The sequence below is a fragment of the Labrus bergylta genome, chromosome 16, assembly GCF_963930695.1.
Source record: "Labrus bergylta chromosome 16, fLabBer1.1, whole genome shotgun sequence".
Taxonomy (NCBI): Eukaryota; Metazoa; Chordata; class Actinopteri; order Labriformes; family Labridae; genus Labrus; species Labrus bergylta.
The window spans coordinates 26,394,215-26,410,692 of record NC_089210.1 but is presented as its reverse complement, the minus strand read 5'-3'; positions in this window follow the sequence as shown (position 1 = coordinate 26,410,692).

Here is a 16,478-nt window from a genome sequence, read left to right as displayed (position 1 = left end):
AGGTGGAGTCCAGCAAACGATGTGGGCTTCATAGATAACTGGCAGTCTTTTTGGGGAAAACCTGGTCTGCTAGCTAGAGACGGTATCCATCCCACTTTGGACGGTGCAGCTCTATTATCTAGAAACATAGCAGAGGTTATTAGTCCAAAACCTTGACAACAAGACAGAGTTCAGACCAGGAGACAGAGCTGCAGTCTTACACGCTTCTCTGCACCTCCCTTAGATCTGTCTCCCAGTCACTATAGCTGTAATTCTGATTCAAACTGTAGTTATACTATAGGTACTGTGTCTGTCTCCCGGTCCAGACCCGTTTTTAAGTCATCCAAACATAGAAAAAAAAGGCGTAAATCGTGAAAATCTCATTAGAATTAAAACTATGAATACGATTTTGCAAAAAAAATCAGAAAATTCACTGCAGACTTTTGAACATTAGGTCAAATCTCTTTTAGTGAATGATCTGATATTAGATCAGCATATTGATTTACTTTGTTTGACTGAAACCTGGCTGTGTCGAGATGAATATGTTAGTTTAAATGAATCCACTCCTCCCAGTCATTTTAGTACTCATATACCTCGAGACACCGGACGAGCTGGTGGAGTAGCAGCTATTTTTAATTCTAGTCTTCTAGTTAACCCGACCAAAGCTGAATTTTTCTTCTTTTGAAAGCCTTGTTCTTAGTCTTTCACATTCAGTCTCAAGAACCTGTCAGCCAGTTCTAGTTGTTGTAGTTTACCGCCCTCCTGGCCCATATTCTGAATTTCTATCTGAATTTGCAGAATTTTTATCAGATTTAGTCCTTAGCAGTGATAGAATAATAGTTGTAGGTGACTTCAATATCCATGTGGATGTTGATAATGATAGCCTTAGTACAGCTTTCATGTCATTATTAGACTCTATTGGTTTCACCCAGGGTGTAAACGAACCTACTCATCATTTCAACCACACCCTGGATCTTGTTTTAGCTTATGGCATTGAAATCCAAAACCTTACAGTTTTCCTAGAAAATCCTCTTCTATCAGACCATTTCCTTATTACTTTCGACTTTGTCCTACCAGAATTATCTCTGCTTAATAAAAATATGCTCTCTAGAAGTTTATCTGATAGTGCTGTAGCTAGATTTAAGGACGCTATTTCAGCTGCTTTTGATTCAGTACTGTGTTTCAACCCAGTTAGAAACTCTTATGATAGCTTTAGTTCCTCTCAGCTAGATCAGTTTGTTGATAGTGGAGTGGATTCGCTGAGAGTTACTCTTGATTCGATTGCTCCCCTGAAACAGAAGGTTATCAAACGGCAGCTCCATGGTTCAACTCAGAAACCCGTACTCTAAAACAAACGTCGCAAAATTTTGAAAGAATATGGTGCTCTACCAAAACAGTAGAATCTCGTTTATTCTGGCAGGATAGTCATAATAAATATATGAAAGCTCTACATCATGCTCGAGCTGCCTACTACTCCTCTCTAATCGAGGAAAACAAAAGCAATCCTAGATACCTTTTCAGCACTGTAGCCAGGCTGACAGTGTCATAGCTCCATTGAGCCTTGTATTCATTTAGCCCTCAGCAGTAATGATTTCCTGAACTTTTTCAACAACAAAATTCTAGACATCAGAGACAAAATTGGTAACCTCCTGCCCTTACCTGGTGCAGATACCTCTGATATGGCAGAGACAGTTCCAGGACCTGATATTAATCTAGACTGTTTTTCTCCAATCGACCTTTCAGACCTAAATTCAATTATTTCTGCGTCGAAACTTTCAACCTGTCTTTTAGACCAAATCCCAACCAGCTGTTTAAGGAAGTCTTTCTCTTAGTTAGAAACTCTATATTATATATGATCAATATGTCTTTACTGACAGGTTATGTACCACAGTCAGTGGTAACAGTGGTAATCAAGCCTCTACTTAAAAAGCCTACTGTAGATTCAGGAACTCTAGCTAACTATAAGCCTATATCCAACCTTCCTTTTATCTCAAAGATCCTGGAGAAAGTGGTAGCTAATCAGCTGTGTGACTTTCTCCATGACAACAGTTTATTTGAGGAGTTTCAGTCAGGATTTAGAGTCCATCATAGCACTGAGACTGCACTAGTTAAAGTTACTGCTTTTGACACTATTGACCATCAAATCCTATTACACAGACTAGAACAATTACTTGGAATTACAGTGACTGCTTTAAGATGGTTTGAATCCTACTTATCAGGCCGATCTCAGTTTGTACATGTTAATGTTAAGTCCTCTATGCACACCAAAGTTAGCCATGGAGTGCCACAAGGTTCAGTGCTTGGACCAATTTTCTTTACATTATATATGCTTCCTCTGGGAAATATTATGAGGAAACACTCCATACAGTTTCATTGTTATGCAGATGACACTCAGCTTTATGTATCAATGAAGCCCGATGGCATCAGTCAGTTATGTAAGCTAGAAACGTGCCTTAAGGACGTTAGGACCTGGATGACCAGACATTTTTTGCTACGTAACTCAGACAAGACTGAAGTTATTGTGCTAGGCCCTAAAAATCTCAGAGATACTTTTTCTAATGATGTGACTGTCCTTAATGACATCAGCCTGGCATCTAGCACCACTGTTAGGAATCTAGGAGTTCTATTTCAACTAGATATGTCAAGATATGTCCTTTACCTCTCACATCAGGCAAATTTCAAGAACAGCCTATTTTCACCTTCGTAATATATCTAAGATCAGGAATATCCTGTTGCAAAATGATGCAGAAAAACTAGTTCATGTTTTTGTTACCTTCAGGTTGGATTATTGTAATTCTCTTTTGTCAAGGTGCTCTGGTAAGTCTCTAAAGACTCTTCAACTAGCCCAGAACGCTGCAGCTCGTGCACTGACTAGAACTAGGAAAAGGGACCACATTACTCTTGTGTTGGCTTCTCTGCACTGGCTCCCTGTACAATCTAGAATAGAATTCAAGATCCTTCTTCTCACTTACAAAGCTCTAAATGGCCAGGCACCATCTTATCTTAAGGAGCTACTAGTGCCGTACTACCCTTCGAGAACATTAAGGTCCCAGAATGCAGGCCTGCTAGTGGTACCTACAGTCTCTAAATGTACTATGGGAGGTAAAGCCTTCAGTTATCAGGCTCCTCTCCTCTGGAATCATCTTCCAGCCGGGGTCCAGGAAGCAGACACAGTCTGTATTTTTAAGAATAGACTTAAAACTTTCCTTTTTGATAAATCTTATAGTTAGGGCTGGTGCTGGTGTAGACCAGCTCCTAGTTATGCTGCTATAGGCTTAGACTATTGGAGGAACTGGCACCTTGAGCTCCTCTCTCTCTCTCTCGCTATCTGTGCATATACAGTACATCATATTACTGCATGTATCTATCTGTAAATCTCAGTCACTAACCACCTACTTTCCTGGGAGCTCTTGAGCTCTCTTGGGCTCCTGGAGATCGTTGGTTGACGGCCTGCCAGAACAACCCCCCACCCCCTTGCTCCCTATCCCTCTTCCTGCATTTTATCCCATCTCTCCCCCTATCCCCTTCCAAGCCCGGCGCAGTCTAGACCTGTGAAGGCTGTTTCGTCATGAGCCGGGGATCCAGCCGAAGATTTCTGCCTTTTAATAAGGCAGTTTTTTCTCACCACTGTAACTTTTGCTGCTTTGCTAAAGTGCTCATGATGGACAGGCCTGGTCTTTGTAATATAGCAATAAGTAAGGTCTTTTACCTGCTTTTTGTAACATAACAATGAGTATGGTCTTTTTATCTGCTCTTTTGTAATGAATTGATTGATTGATTGATTGAAAGACGTGGCAGAATGCTGTTGTGTGTGTGTGTGTGTGTGTGTGTGTGTGTGTGTTTCTTTGTGTGGATGACCTGCTTCATCTCACAACAGTAACGGGTCAAAGCAGGGACTTTGGCCACCATGCAGGGTGTGTTTGTTGGGACTTCAGATATCATTCAGTCTGTGTATATGATTATGAAACATAATATCAGTACCTTTATTTATATAGCCCACTTTAAAACCAGGGACAAAGCACTCCAAAGTTTAATCCAAAGGCCTCAGAACTGAAGAATAAAAACACAGTCATATAATATTTAGGAGTGCAGAAATGAACAGGTTATTTTAAAGGGTTTCTTCAAGAAGTGGGTACAAAGAGAGCAGCTGGAATTCTTAACTTTAACAATGATCTCTATCATATTTTCAGCGGCTGATTAAATGCAAGAAGTTTGATTCAAAGAAGGAGAACAGACCATCTCTCTCTTTCTCTCACTGAATTGTAAATCAGGTGTGAAATTATAATGAGTGGCTGATGCTCAGAGTAGAAGTTTGTCTTTAGCAAACCCAAAAAATTGGAGGTTGGACTGTCTTCCATCAGTGTCTGAATGTGTGTGTGAAAGGGAGAGTCTGGCAGGAGTGTAAAGCTCTTTGAGTGGTTTGAAGACTGACAATGTCCTATATAAAAAAATAACTCGGTGGGACAATGAAGTGAAAGTAGGTCGAAACAATGTTGATGTTGAACAACAAGAAAGTTGCAAAGGTTAATGGGGATCACTGAAAGCAGGTCAACCAACTTCTACCGTTAAAGACTGGAGCCTCCACTCTGTTTGTGTAAAAGGCTATATGTCATTTATTTCTCTTACCTTCTCTTTATCTAAGGTAAAGATCAAAACCAACATTAGCTGGCCTCAATGCCTACTGACTCCCAAAGATGAGCTACAGGCCATACAAAATACTTCTATTTATCTTTTACAATTATTTTGTATTTGCCCTGGCTCTTGGGATCACATTGTCGGCATATTCACTTTTGGTTCTTTAGAATTGTGAGACACAATAAAGTAAATGGGATTATTAAAATAATTTTACTTTGAAAAGGAATACAAAGGACAGCTCCTTCCTGCATATTATCCCATATACTCTTTTGTAAAACGTCTCGCGATAACACAATTGGTGCTATACAAATTATATATAATGATTGATTGATTGATTGATTGATTGATTGATTGATTGAAAAATCACCCCATAAATTGTTGAGCATCTTTTCTTCTTAGGAAAATAAATCATAAATCATTTCTTACTGCTTAGAAGATCAACAAAATGACTAAAGTTATTCTAGATGTTCGGCCACAAGTTGTAAATGAATTCATTTGGATAAGATGCTGGGCAGCTCTTCCTAAGATGCGTTCATTTATAAACTGCTTCCCCTGAATTTATTTTCTTCATAACAAAGTTCACACAGACTGTATTTATTTTTTGTCTGTTCAAATGTTTCCTGAGACAAAATGTAATGTCAACAGTGTGTTTGAAGTTCAAACCCTATGTGCTTAATAAGCAGGGCGCTGGTGTATTAAATGTCTGAGTCAGCAACATAGTGCTTAGCGACCTCAGTGTGATATAACTATTGATTGAGTAATGTATGACCATGGGAGGTTCATGGCAGTCCTTCCCAGACCAGACAGGTTTGTAATGGGTGAACGTGCCAAAACTCTGTTGGACTAACAGCAGTACGTGGTCCAGGTCACCCCATCATGGCTTTTGCATAACAGTAACGACCTGTTTTGGGATGAAGAGAACCTGGTTCTCTCTAACAGATCAAAACCCTTTTAATAATATCATATCACCCAGAATACAAGGACTTCCACATTTCAAAAGAAATACTATAAACATGACTTTGAAGAGCTGACTTGTTTCAGAAGTCCACCACTCTTAACATGCATTACTCTGTTAGACCAGGTTAACTACAATAGATTGGTAAAAAGTTTTCAACTGCCATGCTTATTGCACACTTCAAATCATTCATTCATTCAAATCATTGTAGTTTTGTTAGTTTGGTCATAAATATGATTGGCTGAGTAGTGACCCCTAGTGGAGAAGATTAAGAATCACCTTTATATCATGTCTCATAAGTTTACAAACTTCCATAGTACTTTTTCTTTCATTTCCTACAGTATCAGTGAAGATGTCATCATTTAACAGTTGTTAAAGTTATTTTGATGTTGAACCAAGAATACAAATGACTTTGTTGTCAGGAATTACAAGTTTCCGCTTCAACATATCTGACTTCATCTAAGAGTTTGATTTTTTATTGAAGTTGGACTCTTATTTTATCATGGGAATTTATTTCCCAGTAAACCTGTATCTATCTATCGATCTATCTATCTATCTATCTATCTATCTATCTATCTTCTTTCATATTCAGAAGATTTTAACAACATTGGAATTTCGGATTTGATTGTTGATTGTAATTTATTGTAAGAAACTACTTTTTTGTATATATTTTGAAATGAATGGCTGAAATATGCAATTTTAAACCACTTTCCATTTTAACATGTTTTTTGAAGGAATCTCGCGTCCCCCCTAACAGTGCCTCTTACGACCCCCCACTTTGGAAACCACTGCCTTATTACTGTAAGAGGATGTTTGAATTTTTAGAACAGCCACTTCGGCAAAGAAATATTTTCGTCTGACATTCTTTCTTTAAGCAAGAAAATCAAATATTTAATTGCTAAAGAAAGGACTACTTATTTTAAGCACAATATACCATGCTCAGTGGACTGCAGGTAAATGGCCTTTTTAAATATCTGTAATAGCATTTATTAATCAATGATTCATTTTCTATTCAGCAAATGTCAGTTTTTAGTCTGCAAACGTCAAAGAAGTGTGTGATGTCTTGGAAACTTGATATTTTTGCTTGACTTCAATAAAACTTGGCAAGTGACTTTAATTGTCTGTGTGATGATAATTTTGCATGTTTTAAATATGATCTATTTTCTTTTTTTGCTGCTTATTTATGTGTGTTTTCAACAGTTATGTCCCACTATCACCAAAACTTTCCTAGCCTAGATGTAGTTAACTAGATTAGTTAACTCATGGCCCATGAGTAAACAAAGCATAGATTATCCTTCATAACACTCCTTACTACTTTATCCATTGAATCACCCAAGGCACAATACATATACATCTACATCTACATCTCCTATTCTACTTGAGTGAACTAGCTAAATTCATCACAGTATTTAAGGGTGAAAAAACAGCAATCTAGAAGAAGTCTCGTTTGTGCTTTTAGTTCTGAAAATCAGAACTTTTTTTCAGCTAAATTGAACCAAATATAAAATAATTTCCATCAAGTTAATGTTGATCGATTCATTGATTGTTCATTGATATTTTTTCCAGCGTTATTCCTGTATATTGTTTTACAGTGTCTGAGATGACAGGAAAAATATATCAATTTAGCAAGATCACTTTCCTGCCAGAATGAGAAACTTTCTTTCTTAATTTTTTTTCTCTTATACACACGTTATACCATGTCCTGTCAACAATGGGTGCTGATGTGCTTTACTGTCATATACTGTGAAAATTGTGTCAATTAAAAACTATGTAATAAATTATTTCTTATCAAGGTGTCACATTGAATTTTTTCCCTACCATCGTTGATATATGAACATTTCATGCTGATACAGTCAAGTTATAAGATATACAACTAGCTCACAGCTGGTGGTGTCAAGAGCTGTGCATTTCCTAACAGGCTGCAAGAGGCGTTTCACATCACCTGAGACCTACCAAGGTTTTCCAACTCACAGCCATTATATATGAAGGGGCTGAGGGGTTGCTGAGGGATTAATAATGAATGAACACAGAGTGAGAGAAAACGAGGAGAACCACTGGACTCACACGCACATACCTCCCCAACCTCACATACACATGCCCAGCCTGCTTCCAACTCCACCTTAAAAAGAGTACTCACATACTGTACATGGATGAACTCATGCTCAAAAATACTTTACCACCAGGATGTCATCAATGGTTAATTGATGACTGATTTTCCGCCTCAGGTTTGATATTTGGGCCATCGCCATCTTGTTTTCTGACAGCCAGAGGTGACCATATTAGGACAACAGGATGGAGGTTGTTGGTTGTAGAGGAGGACAAAGGCCCTGCGAAAACCCTCATGCTGCATCGTTAGCAAGTTGCATCCATAACATGAGAAATGTATTGGGATGCTGATTTTTGTTCCAAGAAAAATGGTTTTGAACAAAACCGAAAAAGTAAAAAAAAAAAAAGAATGCCTCTTTAATGCACTTTACCATTGGCTCCAATTTTCAGATCTGGAGGCTTCGTTCACTTCTTAGTACACATTTTACACACTTGTCCAGGAGTTATTTGCTACGAGGCATTCCTCAATTATTCAGTCTGTAAGACTATTTGATTTAAACATAGTTTTGTCATCTTTGCCTTAGATCAGTTCAGTCCATATTTTTACATGTTCTTTATCCTAATCGTACTTTACAGCAGTGAACATGTTCACTCTTTGATTCCTACACCTCTCTCCTCCATCATATCATCAATCAATCTCTTTTACTCAGCCCTTGTTACAGGCTAATTAATAAAACTACCCTTCCCTGCTAATTGTCTACCGTTTATAGGACCACCAGAGACAACAGAAAATGAGAGAGAGCAGGAGAGTAAGACAGACAGAGATAAAGGTAGAGGTAGCAGTGGAGGGGTATAATTATGTTAAGCCAAATCACAAAGGAACTTGATAGAGCTTATTCTTAGCACAGGGAATGTAGGAAAATGGCAGGAAAAAGAAGGAGACTCAGGATTATTTCAGTACAAGGAGCTTTTAACATACTGATCGAATGCACTCTTTTTTTTCTAGGAGAACACAGAGAGACAAAGTAGAGAGAGTAAGAGATTGAAAACTGCAGTCCAATCACTCTCTTGACTCTTGTCAAAAGGCCTCTTCACTCTCTACAATTACAACCATCTTGCAGGTTTACTACATAGGACCTGTCTTTGATCACAAGAACGGGGGTATTAAACATCAAATATTAAATTCCTTCAGGTCTGGCTCTTGGAATAAAGGGAGATCCTCGCACATTTACAGTTAGGGTTTAAATAAAGACTGTGTAAAACATGGGCAAAGTCGAAGTGAAGACCAATTATTTTTTAGGCTGATTGATTGCAGTCGCCATATTGGAAATGCTATCGCCACCTAACTTTTATTCAATGTAGTAAAAGGCTAAGAGTTGGAGTCAAAGCAACAATCAGTAACTTTTCCACCTTCAATAGTACTTTGAAAGTCGATCTAATGGTACAACAACTTTCATCAGAGAGAATGGCTTCTATCCCCCATGTCCAAAGAAGAGTGCCCCAGTTGCCTGCGTTCAGCACTATGCATCAGGCCACAGTTCTTACATGTGAACGGCTTCAACATATCTCATGTTCTGTATTTTGAACATGCAGAGATAGAAAATGAAAGAAGGTTCTTTAACAATGCTTTAGCCTTTCATCATGAGGATTTTACTGACCATCAACGGATAGACTGAGATGAGTCCTGGTGACGGCATTACATCAGTAGTCAAAGACAACGTTAATATTCAAATTGATAAAAATTGGAACAACTGTGAGATGTGACTATATTTGGTCAAGAGGTTGGAGCTAGAGAGGCTAGCAGATTGAACATGCAAAGAAATAAAGGGCCATTGGTCAACACCTGTGGCTAATTCAATAGCTGGCCAATGATAGTAAACCACACATTTTCCCCCTTTCTGTCTTTGATGGTGGCTTACTGCATCTGTTTTGTTTTCTGTAATATATATGGTTGGCTGCACTTGGGTCCTCCTCTTTGTTGTTCCTCAAACTGTGACACGATACTGCTGTCGCAAATTTGCAATATGTCACCGCCCGTCCAGGGGATATTCTGGATTCATCCTGCTTAACATGGGGAGGCTGAGGTACATTGACCATTTGTATATACAGTCTATGGACAGACAATGTTCTATTCTTGGGATGTCCAAGCTCCTCACCCTATGTCTAAGGCTGAGCCCAGCCACACTTCAGAGGAAACTAATTTCAGCCGCTTGTATCCGCAATCTCATTCTTTTGATCACTACCCAAAGTGTATGACGATAGGTGAGGGTTGGAACGTAGATTGACTGGTAAATTGAAAACCTTTGCCTTTCTGCTCAGGTTCCTGCTAACACTGCACCAATCCGTCTGTCCATTTTATGCTCTATTTTATCCTCACTAGTGAACGAGACCCTAGATACTTGAACTTCTTCACTTGCTGCCCCACCATGAATCAGCATCTTATCATGGGGCAGGGGTCTGCATGGCTTTGTGAATCTGGAAGCTATCTTGTTGAGGGCATTATAGGCCCTGGTAGGATCTCCCAGAGCAAATCGGCCCCAGGGGAGGGTCGAGACAAAGACAAATTCAGAAACCTCCACAAAGTGGCAGAAGGGGAACACAGTAACCATGACCATAAGTTGCCGACTGGGGGGGAGTCCGAAAGCAAACATTGCAGGCGTAAAACCCAAAGAAACAACATGAAGCCTCCACCCTGTGGGCCAACCACCTGCAGGGATGGGCATGTGGCTCAAGTGCATTGTAGCCTGGGCAGCAGGTGGTGGTATAGCACTGATTCCAGTCATTGTAGTCTGGAGCTTGGCATGATGGAGATCTGTACAAAAAATTATTAATGCCATATATGTTACAAGGTCACACTGCCTCTGCGTTACAATAAATATTTGAATACGTTCAGTTCATATATTTGAGATTAAAAATGACCAAACTACATTTTAACTATTACAAAGTCAAACAGCATTATGCGATATTAGGATGAGTGAAGTTAGGATTCTGTATCAATCCAGCATCAATATATCGGCTCCAACGCTTCTTTTTTTTAAACAACTCATCTGCACTGAAACCTCATTTTCTTTTATTGATCTACTGCGCTGGATACCTTAAAGCTCCTGTCAGGAAATATAATTTTGTGTTGATTTTGCTGCCCCTATAAATAGAGAGTTACCTTTTTTTCTTTGCTGATCTTGTCCTGTACATGTGTAAGTAGTGCTTTCTGATGAAAAATCTCATCCTGCAGAATTTTAAATGTCAAATGTATCACTCAATATGAACCTTTGCTGTGCTAAAATATAACAAAGGCTCTTTCTGCTGTGTGCTGTAACTCACTTCATCTGACACCTACCCCGCAGCAGTACAAGCAGCAGTCCCCTCATTTTATTAATGTATATATGTATGTATGTATGTATGTATGTTTGTATGTATGTATGTATGTATGTGTGTGTGTGTGTGTGTGTGTGTGTGTGTGTGTGTGTGTATGTATGGATGTATGTATGTATGTATCAGTCCATCCATCCATTCATCCGTTATAGTGAAAGGGTTTTAAATTGACTATATATATATATATATATATATATTTATATATATATATATATGTGTGTTTTTTGAACATTTAACTCTGTCTTTTTCACAGGTGATACAGCAGTGTGTGCAGACAGTCAACAGTACCTGCTATCACTTCAAGCTGGCGTTGTGGGAACAAGGGTTTCTCATTTGGCTTCCGTCCTTCAGTCTCTTTCTTGCATGTCTTTTTCAAATCCTTGCATGGGGTAGCTCAGACTCAAGGAAGAGACACCAGTAATGGAAGCAAGGAGAAACATTAGCATACTGATAAGCATCCCCTGAGTAGGGAGGGGGGGAGTGGGGAGGCAGAGGGAGGGGAGACTGCAGTGTTTTGGTCTCCTGTAGTTCTCTCTTTAGGCCCTTAGGTGTCCCCCTGCACCACACTGCAGTATAAAGATCGAAGAACAGATGCAGAAACTGCACTGTGTGTGTGTGTGTGTGTGTGTGTGTGTGTGTGTGAGTGTTTGTGAGAGAGAGAGAGAGAGCGAGAGAAGAGAGAGGGCAAGAGAGACATCCAGATAGACTCTGTCTCTCTCTCTGTAGCAACAATGCAGCTTATTGCCCTTGGTCCTCCTTTGGTCACTGATGTAAGAGCAGGTTAGTACTGTCAGGAGTAGATTTTAAAACAACCTTAGACCCAAGGACATTAAAAAATATGTCATAAATAAAAAAAGTCAACATGAACAACAAACACGAGATGACAGCTTAAAAGATTAGTGAGCCAAAATTCACAGTAGACAGAAATCTGTCTGTCATTCTTTGCTATTTCATGATAAGCTCTTTTTCTGATGGAGGGATGAATGTGTTTGAGGTCATATATAATATTCTAGTCTACAAGCCTTCACACTAGAGCACCAGCATCTCACACTAAAAAAGCAACACATCATTCCTTGAGCTCCCAGATTCCACTGATGAAATCTAAAATGTTATCTTACCAAGGACACTTCAACATTTAGGTTTCAGCATATTGCTAACATATTGGAAAACGACCCGTCCACCTTTGAGTCACAGTCGCTGCAGTAGCCAAAAACTGCAACTAGATGTAAATGGTTTCTATCATGGCAGCTTTGTTCTGTGGCATTACTTAAAATTGACTTAACTTACTTAAAAGTTACAATAAAATAAGTTGTAATTTAACAATTTAACCTAGCTGTGAAACAAAATCATTCAAAGATAAAATGGACAAAAAATAATTAGTGATTATCATCCAAAATAAATCAGAAACTTTAAACATAACCTCATTTAAAGCAGTTTATTAGATTTCTGAATTTTCAATTTTTGCATTCTAAGACCTACTATTTCTCTATAGAAGAATAGACTGTTGCTTGGTAAATGTTAAAAAAATCAACATGCAGAAAGAAGTCTGGCAAATGAACTGCTGTTTTTTTTTTTACTACAATACAAACAAAAAAGAGAGAAAAAGAAGTGGAGAAGGCAAGGCAGCACGATCAGGGTTTACCGTACCTAACCATACCCTACTCAACCAAACCAGACCACCTGGTGTAAACAGTACTTTAAAACAGTCAACACTAAACAGAATAGTGTTGTTAAACATGGTAAATGTAAAAGACTCTGACTGGTCAAGGGTTTTGATCCCCAGCTCCTGAAGCCACATGTCGTTGTGTCCTTGGGCAAGACCCTTAACCCCAAGTTGCTCCCCCTGCTTTGTGGCGGCACGTGAATGTGTATGAATGGATTAGTCAATACTCATGGACAGTCTACTTATGCCTGGCACACACTAAATGATTTTTAAAATCACCCCACACATGACAACAATCATGACCGATTAACATTTCAGTTCTTATGGTCAGATGCGATTTAAGGGTAAACAAACATGATGGGCAAGCTAAATGTGGCTAGCTGTTAGCTGGTACATCCATTACGGTAAACATTTTGTCAGTTGGATTGTGGTTTGTTTTACAGGACAAGTTGTAATATAACTCATGTTGTTGCCACAAATCAACAAGTTGGTCCTGAATATATCACGTCCATCTCACTTTATGCTTCGCGATTGCTCTTGTCGCCATGGTAATGTTTTTTTGTCAGTCAGCTTTCTTCCCTATTGGCTATTGTTCCGTTCCACGTGACAACTCACAGAGTCCGGAAATATTGAACACATTTAATATTTAAGATTTCATATTGGGGTGGCCCTGATCGTCTTCCGAGCAGATTGGGGAGGTTAAAATCACTCTTTACACACCTCACACCACAGGAGAATCTGGAAAGATAATCTTTGGAACATCAGATAATTGGGCCTTTGCTGACTTTGGTCGTAAGGGGGGAATCAGGCACAAAATCGGCCCGATTATCTTGCAGTGTGTACCCCGCTTTAGCAGCCTCTGCCATCAGTATGGGTGAGCATAGGTAGGTGTGACCTGCGGTGTAAAAAAACGCTTTGAGAAGTCAGAAGACTAAAAAAAAGTGTAATAGAAGGTCAAGTCAAGTCCATTTAATCATAGATTAGAATTTTGGGCTGGCAGTAGGGGTAGTCAATCAGATTTCAGGGGCCACTTGCCACCCCTTTGTTACACCCCTGGTCACAAACAGGATCCTGCATAGTCAGGGGTTCTTTTGCTATAACAGGACGCGACTGCTCACCTTGTCAGAGCTCTATTCCAATACGACAACTTGCTCTGCTCGACCTTACTCAGCTGTGCAACTGAAATTACTTGCCAGATTGAAATACAACCCCTTTCCTGGCATTGGAGACTCCGGTTTTGGGCTAAGTGTACCTCACCAATTTATTAATCCCACTTGAAATGAAAGTTACCTGTCTCCTCTGTTAAAAAGAGTCCCACAATCACACCATGCATGTTGATATGGGTCAGGATGGGCAAGGTTTTTGACATAGCAGTGTAGACTTTGTGGTGGTCTCTCTCAGAAAAGCTGTTTCTCTTTCACATAGACTGATCTGTCACATGTGAAATCAGAATATGATGTTGATTAATTATTTAAACACAAAAACAACAAAATATTTGTTTTTAAACTGTCACACTTTGATATGGCATGGTTTGGGCAAATATATGTTTATCATCATATGAAACCTAATTAAATGGGCATTAGATGTCCTATAGGTTAAATTTGGTGATAAATCAAGGCTTAAAGGACCAATATTTAAGATATCTACTGAATTAAATCATAACATGGACTTACTATATCATTATAAATTAAGGAAACATGTTGACTCAAAGTTCTGGCTTCTCTGACAACAATGAAGCAGCCATAGTATGTCCTCTTCCTTCGTTTATTTTCCGTTGTGGAATGGTTTGTTTTTGTTTAGCCCAGATAAGGTATACGGTTTTAACACGATTTGGTAAACCAGATTATGCCAGGCAAACGGCAAACCAACAGATATTACAGCGATGGAAGCGAGGAATTTAACTGGTTCACACTGATTCTTCCCAACCTAAAAAGCCTCTGCATTTTTGAATAAGCTGCACAACCAGAAACGTGGTCAAACTAGGATCAATATTGGAGATGCTTTTGAAAATGGAGAGAAGTGATGAGCCATTTATATGAACGGGTCACAGTTGACAGTAAATGGAGGGGTCATTGCCGTCTGCACATGTCAGATGTCGGCTGGAATAAAAAAATACTTACTGGGATGTTTTAGGAGGTAATAAAAAGTATTGGTACTGTATATTATAAGTGTTTTGTCATCCACACACTCACACACCCAATGTACTGGTGCAATGTCAAAACAAACACAGATCTCTCCAGGTTGACTTTGTGTCATCCCATGTGTGCACTTTATATACGTGTACTTTGTGTGCATGTGTCCTCTTGCAAAGAGCTCCGTAGCTCCTTAGTCAGCATGTTAAATTAATTAACTGAGTGTGCGTATGGGTGTGTGTGTTTACATGTGCTAATGCACTGTCCATCTCCTTAAGGATTTGTGCATAGGTCTGTGTTTGTAAAATGGGCGTGTGTTCTTTTAGAGGTGTGTCTTTTTTCTATAAGGAATGTAGTCTAATTCTCAACTTGTGCAAATGTCATATAGGTCACAATTATAATTAAAATGAAAGTTTTAACAAAGGTTAAAAGAAATTAGCATTGCACAATGTTTTAAGAAGGAAGGAAACACACCTTGAAAAAGATGCTTAAGGGTGCTCTTGAAAAGGCGCTAAACGTGCTTGTTTCCTCTGTGTTATCTGCTGGATAAAAGTATCTCTTATATCCACAGTTAACAACATGTCATAAATTTGCTGAATTTATTTTTTATTTTTTTTAAATATTGTTGTATTTGTTGTCACTTTTGAAGCTTGTAGACCTGAACAGCTAATCAGTATGAACAGGCGGAAGAACAGGTATATACTGTAGGAGTTGCAGACTAGTTTCAAGTCCCCAGCGCTAAAAGTCCAAGTAAGGTCCAGGTCACCAAAGAAAAATCTGAGTCAAGTCCCCGTTACCCGACTCCAGTCCGAGTCACCAAAGAAAAATTGGAGTATAGTTTGAGTAATGTCTCCATTACTGAGTCAAGTCCCTACTAATACCACTAATCATTTATGCTGCATTAGGATCAATGCAGGTGTTTAAAGGGATACTTCACCAATTGAAACATGAATCTGTATTGACATTGGGTCATATATGTAGTAGAAATGTGAAATGCATTTTGAAGTTGGTGCCCTCTTGACCGAGAAAAGGCAGAAAGTGTCTTTTTGGCAAATTTTGATGAAAGACAACAACTCCCAGAATGCACAGCACCGCAGGCCACTTCCACTGAAGCTAGAGAACCCGGCGACCAGAGAAATCGCTCTTCTGCCTACCAAGCTAGCTGCTACCAGACTGAGGCAAAATTCATTTCACACACAATTTCTAGTGATGAGTTGGTTGGCAAATTCATGAAGACTTCTGAAGTAATGGTGAATTATTGCTTTGTACCAGGATGTTCAATCAGAACAAGGAAACCGCCTATGGGTGGGTTGAAAACAAAAGGAACTAGCGATGTAGTTTCACCCCCTCTAACCAAAGCAGCCTCCAATGATGCAAAATGACGATTTTTTTGCGTCATCGGAGGATCCTTTTCAGACAAGAAATATGGAGATTTCCCGTCTCAGGGGGAAATGAGGGCGGGATGCACGACCATTCAAAAATACTACCAGGTTTCCAATGATACAAAGCTTAATTCAGATGGGTGAAGTTTCCCTTTAATAAACTCAAAAATACCTGCAACCCATCCATTATTTATCAGAATTTTTTTTTTTTGGCCTCCTTCTCACTGCAGGGACCAGGCCACCATCCCTAACTGATAAAACAAGGAGAACACTGTTAGTGCACAAGTCTGAGTCGAGTCACAAGTCATCAAAAT